Raw genomic sequence first — 11,151 nt, forward strand, 5'->3', positions numbered from 1 at the left:
TTTGTGTGATAGAATTTGTTCATTTGCATTAACCAATTGAGACATTTCTACGTGACAACTTACCCATGTTTTCTTATATCTCTCAAATATCAATACTATAATAAAACGGAAAAATCACAATCACATGATTCATAATATCCTATGTGTCATCAATATCAATGGCCGAACCAGAATTTTCGATAAGGGGTTCAAAATCTAAAGAAATAGACACACGAAGTAGCCGAATGGGGTTCGCCATCTACTATATATACCTAAAAAGTTATTTTAATCATGTAAAAATAATATAATTTTCCACCGAAGGAGGTTCGGATGACCCCCCTAAAGATATGGTGGCTCCGCCACTGTTCAATATATATATATATATATATATTTCATGTAAATATTTTTTTCCATCTATCAAAATATCATTTTAATAAATATATAATATATAATACCTTGGAATTTGTTTTAGAAAATTTTAAATAATATGTAGTTCGTTGATAATTTCCCTTCTTTTTATGAAAATAGGTAATAAAATAAAATATTTTGATAGGAAAAAAGAAGAAAAGAGTAACAATTGTTGCGCATAGGCGAAAGGGTTTTTCCCTTTTAACGTTAAAAGAGGGTTTCTTTCTCCAGATGAAGCTCGCTCACTCTCTCTCTCTTATTCAAAATTCAAATTAAATACAAATGGGTTCTCTTGTAGATTTTGAATCACAGATGTTCTTTGGATCGTGTTCTGTGCGAGTGTGAAAAAATGGCTACCAGGCGATCCGTTATCCAGTTGAAACCACCGGTGCCAGAAATATCGATGCGAGTTCTTGTTGACTCATGTACCACAGGCAATCCTAAGGTTCTTTGATTCCTTCTCTTTCTTTCAATTTTTTTGTTGAAAATTGTGGAGTTGGAACAATTCAGATGTTATTCTTTGGTCATTTGTTGAACTGAACTGGTGAAGCAGACGTGACTTTGATTTTGTTGGGACTGAGGAAAATTAAGGAAGGATATAAGACTGCTCAGTTCAAGATTTTAGTTCTTGGTACATGTTGAGTTCTATTCTTGATTTTTTTTTTCTTTCTTTCCTCAATTTTAACATGGATAGAGTTATCTGAAATATTCTTCTTTTAAGTTCTTTTCTTCGCTGGTGTGCATTTGTTCAGAGCCCTAAAATCACTGTCTTCAGAGTCCTAATTGTTGTTCTGTATTCACAACCCTAAAATCGCTGGTGTGAGTTTGTTCTAGGTTATCTTTTCTAATATTTTTTTATTTATTTTGCATGCTCTTCCCTATTGAACTGTAAAGTTACTTGGATCAATTCTTTCCCGTTGATAGAGTCATAGTGTGTGTGTGGAGATGTTGGCCTGAGATCATTGGATGGGTATACAATAGTCTTATGATTTCTTCATACTATATATTATTGTCTTATCACATATATTAATTAGAGACAATTTTGAGGAAGAATAAAGTGTTTATTGGAGTATATTGCAGTTACTAAATTTAAGCAATACTTCAACATGTGTCTTAAATGAAGCTAAAGTCAATTCACTTAAGAATCACCTGTGTAGTTTGTGAGGAAGTGGAACCAGACGTGATTTTGATTTTGTTAGGATTGAGGGATGGATAGGTCCTGGTTATAAATATCAATCATGTTAGTGAACTTTTTGGTTTGAATAATTATGTGAATACAAAGTTTTGTTTATGTTTGTTTTCGTTCACTTTTCTTGTTTTATTTTCTGTTGAAGGCTTAGCAGAACCGTCTTTTTACGTGGGTTTCTGTCTTAATCATATAACATTTTATTTTTGCTGAATGTTCCTGTTTGAGTTTGAATGCCATTGAGTTTGATTGGCGCTAATTGTGGCGAAGTCTGACTAGTTGTTCCCGAATTGATGCATGAGGTTGCTTGATGGTGGATTGGTTGACAACATTCTTAAGGAAAAAATCGTCATCTTTTAGGGAAGGTTTTGCCTTGGTTGGTAATAAGAGCATAGTCATGCATGTGAATAGTGTTGAGCATACCTCTCCATTTTTAAAAGGTTGAGCATGTTATGAGTGATTTTGTGACAACTCTTTTTGTGACTTTTGATTCGTTAGCGGTTAAAATGTTGAATGCTACTTGTATTTTCTAAAGGAAGTAAGATTTTGAACCATCTTGATTGATTTGCAGGCCATGTGTGGTGAGTTGTTGCATAATGCCTTGTGTTTTCTTTTGTCACCTAGAACTTGCCCAGTTGGTCTTGAAATGTTGGTCTTAAATGAGTTTGGTTGGAGAAATGATCTTAGGCTTTCTTTAATATCTTGAAATCCACTTGGCCTAAAAATCCCACCATTGTACTAAATATATCCTTAGTTGTCCCCTTTAAGCCTAATCCTTTTTATTGGCAACCACATTACAAGCCTTCTCCTTTTTGAAAAGGTAACCTTCTTTTGAACCCTTCCCTCCTTGAACTTGAGGTTGTGAAAGTTGAGGTTAAAAGCCTAAGTTAGGGGTGTTATAGGAAATTTATTGAAGGGATGTTTACTAATGAAGGCATGATTTAAAAAAAAAGAAAAAAAGAAGAAGAATGAAATTGAGGGATGGATGGAAAAAGAAAGAAATAGTTTTGAAAAAGAAAGAAAGAAATGGAATAAATGAATCTTAAATCATCCAAAAGTTGAAAATGGTTGCATCTGGAGCATCTAAAGTGGAAATAAGAAAAGAAAAATGAAAAATAGTGTGGAATGTGCATGGGTTTGAAAAATGGAGAATGTTGGAAATGATGAGTTGTTGTGTAGTGTTCAAGGAGGGTGTAGTCACTTATACCTAAATTATATCCTAACCTTCCCTAAGACTATATTACAAGCTTAACAAAGTCCTTTGAGATTTCTAACCAAATGGAGTTGAGTCAATGGTGATTGAAAATATGGGCAAGCCTATGGTGTGACATTTGTGTGCATGAGATGATTCTTTGTGAGTGTGAGTGTTGCATCTTTGTACCTTGTCTTGTTTATACATGTTTGGTTTCAGGACACTTCTTTCTTGTGAGGGCATGTAAGTTGAAAAAGTGGTGATTTTGAAGATTCCTAATTAAGTCAAGTGAGCATGTGAAAGAGTTAATGAGTTGAGTCATTTCTTGAGTTTGGGTTGTTGTCACTTAAATGATTCTTGATTTTTGAAAATGTTTCATGAGAATGAGAGGATTCTATTGTGAAAAGTTTGCATGTGGACTAATTGTTAGTACCAACCGAAGCCATTACCTTTGTGCTTAATTGAGAATGGGAAATTGATTTGTGGTGTACCATGAAGTAAGAGTCCCTTGTGTTTTTTATTTCCTTGACTTGAGGAAAAACAAAGTTTCTAAGTTGGGGGATTGATGGGTGGTTGATTTCCACTCATTTGAGACTCTTTTGGTAGTTATTTTGTGTTTTAGTTTATAATTGGTGCTTTTGATGTTGTTTTTTTCATATTTGCATGAAAATGAAATGGTGGTTCTTAGAAAATGTTGAAGGTGCAGGGTTAGCACCATTCAATTGTTGGTTTTGTTTTAGAGGAATCAAAACAATGGCAGAAAATGCTTCCACCGTCTTCAATGTTCACGTGCCGGAGTTTGTGGATGCTATTTGGGTTGCTCTGAGGGATCCAACATTGGCTGTTCGGGAGAAGGCTGTTGAGACATTGCATGCCTGCGTTCGTGTTATTGAAAAGTGTGAGACAAGATGGTGTGTTCAGTGGTATGTCTATTTCTCTCTCCTCATAGTTTTTCAAAAAATGTCATTAACATTTTATCAATATGTAAAAGAATGTATCTATCACAAATTTCTTGATCCAAGGCATCTACTCTTAAATTGGTGATTCGACAGGTATTATTGAATGGTTAAGGCTACCCAAGATGGATCGGGTTGAAACGCTCATGTTCATAGTATACATGGATCTCTTTTCGCAGTCGGGGAGCTGCCAAGGTTTGCTATCAAATTGCATAACATTATTTATTTCATTATAGGAAAATATTTCAGAGTCTCTTGTGTTGTGCTAAATTGCTATGATCTGCTGAATGTCTGAGGAACTGGATACTTATCTCTTGTTTTACTAGAGATTTCGAAGTTGAAACTTGAATATTTGAAGTTGTGATTTTCGGACATGCATTTTACTTGGAAAAGAATTTAAGCTTTGTAAATGGAAGTCCCTAAAACGCAGAACTTGGATTTTTTTGGAGGTAAATGTTAGCTTAAAATCTCCAGTTATATTGTGAGGACTTAAGCACCTCAAGGCTGACGACATTACTGTTAGAATAGGAATAGGTTTATACATTCCTATCAATCCTATTAGAATAGGAATAGATTTATACAATCCTATTTAGAATAGGAATAGATTTATACAATCCTATTTAGAATAGGAATAGGAATAGTAAATAATATCCTACTTGATAAAGGATTGTATTCTAGTGTCTATAAATAGGATCTCAATGTAATAATGTAGACACAACAACAATTCAATAATATTATTTTCCTATATTTCTCACATGGTATCAGAGCCTCTACGATCTTGGTAGAAAATCTAAGAGCTTTCGATGCCCGCGGGCGGCTATTACTCATATATGATGCCCGTCTGGCCAACAATTATGTTAGCAAAAGTTGGGTCAGTGACTACTTTCTTATATCTAATTTGTGTGTAGCACCGTGCCATCATTCCGGTGACTACTTTTTCATATCTAATTTCTGTAGCACCGTGCCATCATTCCGGTGACTACTTTTTCATATTTAATTTTTGTAGCACTGTGCCATTATTCCAGTGACTACTTTTTCATATATAATTTGTGTAGCACCATGACATCCTTCAGGTGATTACCTTCTTTTTGCATATCTGATTTGCGCAGCACCGTGCATCTCTCCGGACTACTTTTCATATTTAATTTGTGTAGTACCGTGGATTTTTCTGAACTATTTTCTCATATCTGAGTTGCATAGCATCATGTGTCTTTTTAGTGACTCCTCAGATTTGATTTGCATAGTTCCATTCATCTTTCCGGTGACTCCTCAAATCTGATTTGCGTAGGGTTGTGCCATCATTCCAACCCTACCCATATAATTTTTCTTTTTCAGCAGGGTCGTGCCATCATTTACCCATATTATTTATCTTTTTCAATGGGGTCGTTCCATCAATTCGAACTATCCTATATTATTTCTATTTTCTAGTTGGGTTGTGACATCATTACGACCCTACCCATATAATTTTATTTCTTAGATTGTGACCACTTTTAGCCATCAAATCTAATACTGCGGCATATGAGCATGTTCTGGCCAGTTTTTCGGTGACTTGTTTGATATCGACTCGTCTATTGATTTCAACATGATCCATATACTTTATACTAGATTTTGAGCACTTACAACGACCGTCTCATTGTGAAGAAGTCTATATGGAGCAACCACCTAATTTTGTTGCTCAGAGGGAGTTTAGTAGCCTTGTATGTAGATTACGTAAGTCACTCTATGGTATGAAACAATCTTTGCAAGCTTGGTTTGGGAAGTTACAACACTGTAATTTTATCACTCTGTGTTTTATTGGCATTATGCATCAAATTAATACTTCATGAGAGAACCAAGCACATTGAGATTGATTGTCAATTTTGTGAAGTAGAGTGATCAACTTGCAGATATCTCACCAAGCCCCTCATCAGTCTCGTGTTAATTACATATGTAACAAGCTAGGTACATAAATTGTATGCACTAGCTTGAGGGGGAGTGTTAGAATAGGAATAGGTTTATACAATCCTATTAGAATAGGAATATGTTTATACAATCCTATTAGAATAAGAATAGGTTTATACAATCCTATTAGAATAGAAATAGTAATAGAAAAAGAAATAGGAATACTAAATAGTATCCTACTTGGTAAAGGATTGTATTCCAGGGTCTATAAATAGGATCTCAATGTAATAATGTAAACAACACAACAATTCAATAATATTCTTTTCCTATATTTCTCACATGGTATCAGAGCCTCTACGATCTTGGTAGAAAATCAAAGAGCTTTCGCTGCCGGTGGGTGGCTATTACCCATATATGCTGCCCGTCTAGCCAATGATTATGTTAGCAAAAGTTGAGTCACCGTGTACATTTCATGTGATTATTTTCTCATATCTAATTTGTGTAGCACCGTGCCATCATTCCAGCGACTACTTTTTTATATCTAATTTGTGTAGCACTATGCCATCATTCCGGTGACTACTTTTTCATATTTGATTTGTGTAGCACCGTGCCATCATTCTGGTGACTACTTTTTCATATTTAATTTTTCTAGCACCATGCGATCTTTCCGATGACTACTTTTTCATATTTGGTTTGTGTAGCACTGTGTCATCATTCCAGTGACTACTTTTTCATATATAATTTGTGTAGCACCGTGCCATCCTTCCGGTGATTACTATTTTTTTTGCATATCTGATTTGCGTAGCACCGTGCATTTCTCCGGATTACTTTTCATATTTAATTTGTGTAGTACCGTGAATTTTTTTGAACTATTTTCTTATATCTGAGTTGCATAACATAATTTGTCTTTTCATTGACTTCTCAGATTTGATTTGCATAGTTCCATTCGTCTTTCCGGTGACTTATCAAATCTGATTTGCGTAGGGTTGTGCCATCAAGCCAACCCTACCCGTATAATTTTTCTTTTTCAGCAGGGTCGTGCCATCATTCCGACCCTACCCATATTATTTCTCTTTTTCAATGGGGTTGTTCCATCAATTCGAACTATCCTTTATAATTTATATTTTCTAGTTGGATCGTGACATCATTCCGACCCTACCCATATAATTTTATTTCTTAGATTATGACCACTTTTAGCTATCAAATCTAATAATTCGACATATGAGCATGTTTCGGCTAGTTTTTCGGTGACTTGTTTAATATCGATTGATCTATAGATTCCAACATGATCCGTATACTTTATACTATATTTTGAGCACTTTGTTGCTCAGGGGGAGTTGAGTAGCCTTGTATGTCGATTATGTGACTCACTCTATGGTCTGAAACGGTCTTTGCAAGTTTGGTTTGGGAAGTTCAACACTGTAATTTTATCACTCTGTGTTTTATCGGCATTATGCATCAAATTCAGTATTTCATGAGAAGAGTAAGCACATTGAGATTGACTGACATTATGCATCAAATCCAGTATTTAATGAGAAAACAAGCACATTGAGATTGACTGTCAATTTTGTGAAGTCCACTGATCAACTTGCAGATATCTCACCAAGCCCCTCATTGGTCCTCGTATTAATTACATATGTAACAAGCTAGGTACATGAATTGTATGCACTAGCTTGAGGGGGAGTGCTAGAATAGGAATAGGTTTATACATTCCTATTAGAATAGGAATAGGTTTACACAATCCTATTAGAATAGGAATAGATTTATACAATCCTATTTAGAATAGGAATAGGAATACAAATAGGAATAGGAATAGTAAATAGTATCATACTTGATAAAGGATTATATTCTAGTGTCTATAAATAGGATCTCAATGTAATAATGTAGACACAACAACAATTTGTAGACACAACAACACAATCATTTACCAAGTAGGATAATATTTAGTATTCCAATTTCTATTTCTATTGCTATTGCTATTCCTACTCTAATAGGATTGTATAAATCTATTCCTATTCTAATAGGATTGTATAAACCTATTCATATTCTAACACTCCCCCTTAAGTTAGTGCATACAATTCATCTACCTAACTTGTTACAAATGTAATTAACACAAGGAACAATGAGAGGCTTGGTGAGATATCTGCAAGTTGATCAACCGACTTCACAAAATTGACAATCAATCTCAATGTGATTAGTCTTCTCATGAAATGCTGAATTTGATACATAATGTCGATAAAACACAGAGTGATAAAATTACAGTGTTGGAACTTCCCAAACCAAGCTTGAAAAGATTGTTTCAGACCATAGAGTAACTTATGTAATCAACATACAAGGCTACTAAACTCCCCCTGAGCAACAAAATTAGGTGGTTGCTCCATATAGACTTCTTCACAATGCAGTGGTCGTTGTAAGTGCTCAAATCTAGTATAAAGTATATGGATCATGTTGGAATCAATAGACGAGTCGATATTAAACAAGTCACCGAAAAACTGGTCGGAATATGCTCATATGACAGAGTATTAGATTTGATGGCTAAAAGTGGTCACAATCTAAGAAATAAAATAGAAAATAGAAATTATATAGGATAGTTCGAATTGATGGAACGACCCCATTGAAAAAGAGAAATAATATGGGTGGGATCGGAATGATGGCACGACCCTACTGAAAAAGAAAAATTATACAGGTAGGGTTGGAATGATGGCACAACCCTACGCAAATCAAATTTGAGGAGTCACCGGAAAGACGAATGGAACTATGCAAATCAAATCTGAGGAGTCAATGAAAAGACACATGATGCTATGTAACTCAGATATGAGAAAATAGTTCAGAAAAATTCACGGTGCTACACAAATTAAATATGAGAAGTAGTCCGGAGAGATGCACGGTGCTACGCAAATCAGATATGCAAAAAAAAGGTAGTCACCGGAAGGATGTCACGGTGCTACACAAAATTATGTATGAAAAAGTAGTCACTGGAATGATGGCACAGTGCTACACAAATTAAATATGAAAAAAATAGTCACCGAAAAGATACACGGTGACCCAACTCTTGCTCACATAATCCTTGGCCGGACGGGCAGCATAAATGGATAATAGCCGCCCGCCGGTAGCGGAAGCTCTTTGATTGTTTACCAAGATCGTAGAGGCTCTGATACCATGGTAAATTAGGCCTTAGGACTCACACCCCAAAAGCTAGCTCAAAGGGAAGAGGATTGCCTAAGCCTTATAAGGAATCCACCCATCTCATTAACCACCGATGTGGACTTTTGTCATTTTTAACATGTTAAATTAGGTATTAGGCCTAACTGACACCCCAAAAACTAGCTCAAAGGGAAGAGGATTGCCTAAGCCTTATAAGGAATCCACCCATCTCATTAACCACCGATGTGGACTTTTGTCATTCTTTAACACCCCACCTCACGCCCAGTGCATAGCATCTGGTGCGTGGGTAATTTTTAATTTTGGGGGCCCCAACATTGGGTGAGACGGGCCCTTCTCTGATACCATTTTAAATTAGGTCTTAGGCCTAACTTACACCCCAAAAGCTAGCTCAAAGAGAGGAGGATTGCCCAGGCCTTATAAGGAGTCCACCCATCTCATTAACCACCGATGTGGGACTTTTGTCATTCTTTAATACCCCACCTCATGCCCAGTTCTTAGCATCTGGTGCGTGGGCAATTTTTGATTTTGGGGGCCCCAACATATGGTGAGACGGGCCTTGCTCTGAAACCATGTTAAATTAGGTCTTTTCCTATATTTCTCACATGGTATCAGAGCCTCTACGATCTTGGTAGATAATCAAAGAGCTTCCGCTACCGGCGGGTGGCTATTACCCATATATGTTGCCCGTCTGGCAAATGAATATGTTAACAAAAGTAGGATTAATGATACATGCATGAACCTCATATTCAAGGGAAGAAACTGAGACAGACAGGTAGGTCACCTTGCATCAATTTCTGGTGATTTTCTAGGGTTGTTTTGTGTCAACCCCATATCTGTCGGTATTTGTGTAGCACCGTGCCATCTTTTTGGTGACTACTTTTTCTTACCTAATTTATGTAGCATCATGCCATCTTTTCGGTGACTACTTTTTCATATCTGATTTGTGTAGCACCATGCCATCTTTTCGGTGACTACCTTTTTTTTTGCATATCTGATTTGCGTAGCACTGTGCATCTCTTCGAACTACTTTTCATATTTAGTTTGCGTAGTACCGTGAATTTTTCTGAACTACTTTCTCATGTTGAGTTGCATAGCACCATGTCTTTTCGGTGACTCCTCAAACTTGATTTGCGTAGTTTCATTCGTGTTTTCGGTGACTTCTCAAATCTGATTTGTGTAGGGTTGTGCCATCATTCCGACCCTACCCATACAATTTCTCTTTTTCAGTAGGATCCTGCCATCATTCGAACCCTACCCATATTACTTCTCTTTTTCAATAGGGTTGTGCCATCAATCTAACCTTTCCTATAGAATTTCTATTTTCTAGTTGGGTCGTCCATCATTCCGACCCTACCCATATAATTTTATTTCTTAGATTGTGACCACTTTCAACCATAAAATCTAATACTCCAGCGTATGAGCATGTTTCAGCCAATTTTTTGGTGACTTTCTTGTTTAATATCGACTCAACTATTGATTCCAACATGATCCATATACTTTATACTAGATTTTGAGCACTTTGTTGCTCAGGGGGAGTTTAGTAGCCTTGTATGTCGATTATGCACTCTATGGTCTGAAACAGTCGTTGCAAGTTTGGTTTGGGAAGTTCAACACTATAATTTATCACTCTGTGTTTTATCAGCATTATGCATTATTTCATGAGAAGACCAAGCACATTGAGATTGATTGTCAATTTTGTGAAGTGGAGGGATCAACTTGCAGATATCTTACCAAGCCCCTCATCGGTCCTCGAGTTAATTACATTTGTAACAAGCTAGGTACATGAATTCTGTAATGACTTGAAAAGTTGACTTTGGTCAACCTTTTTGGAAGGCGTGCTCAGATGAAAATTCTGACAGCTAGGTTAGCTTCGGAAGATCGATTTTGGTCTAGAACGACCCTTTGTTCACTTCTCGAGACTTTAGATAGCAATTGTGGAATCTGGTTCAAAACGATACTGGGTGTGGGAACCACTTTTTGTCGAAGCGAGCTCCAAATGGAAATCCGCCTTCACCGTTGAGTCCGAAATATCGTTTCCAATCAGATTCCATATAAGGTTTGTATTTTTCCGACTTCGAACGAGTCCGAAACATCGAAATTTAAGTTTGAAGGGTTGTAGAATTTTGACGCGGCGGTGACGTGGCAGAGCCACGTGACGACACGTGGCAGAGGAGTGAAATCTGGAAATTTCCAGAATTTAAAAACGAAATTCGTCCAATTTTTTTTGTTCAACTTCAACTCAAGATTGCTCCTTCATTTTGAATCCAAATTAAGTGATTCAAAAGGCAAACTTCAAGAGAATTTTGAGGGGAATCTAGCGGTGATCTCGGAAACGCGAGGGGAGGCTTCGTTTGAGGTAAGAAATCAATTTTAGCCACTGCCAG

The 11,151-nt window shown here is 36.4% G+C and overlaps 1 long non-coding RNA gene across 3 annotated transcripts in view; it reads left to right on the forward strand.

Annotated features, from left to right (window-relative positions):
* The first annotated feature begins 609 nt into the window (after positions 1–609).
* The window catches only part of LOC125871381 (uncharacterized), a 22,774-nt gene continuing 12,232 nt past the window's right edge, over positions 610–11,151 (forward strand). The window contains exons 1-3 of one of the 3 annotated variants that reach the window (XR_007446997.1): positions 610–832; positions 3,472–3,688; positions 3,818–3,916. This is a non-coding gene — a long non-coding RNA (uncharacterized LOC125871381). The remainder of the gene's footprint in view (positions 833–3,471; positions 3,689–3,817; positions 3,917–11,151) is intronic. The other 2 variants (XR_007446996.1, XR_007446995.1) reach the window with 2 other exon arrangements.

Source organism: Solanum stenotomum, chromosome 7, assembly GCF_019186545.1.
Source record: "Solanum stenotomum isolate F172 chromosome 7, ASM1918654v1, whole genome shotgun sequence".
Lineage (NCBI taxonomy): Eukaryota > Viridiplantae > Streptophyta > Magnoliopsida > Solanales > Solanaceae > Solanum > Solanum stenotomum.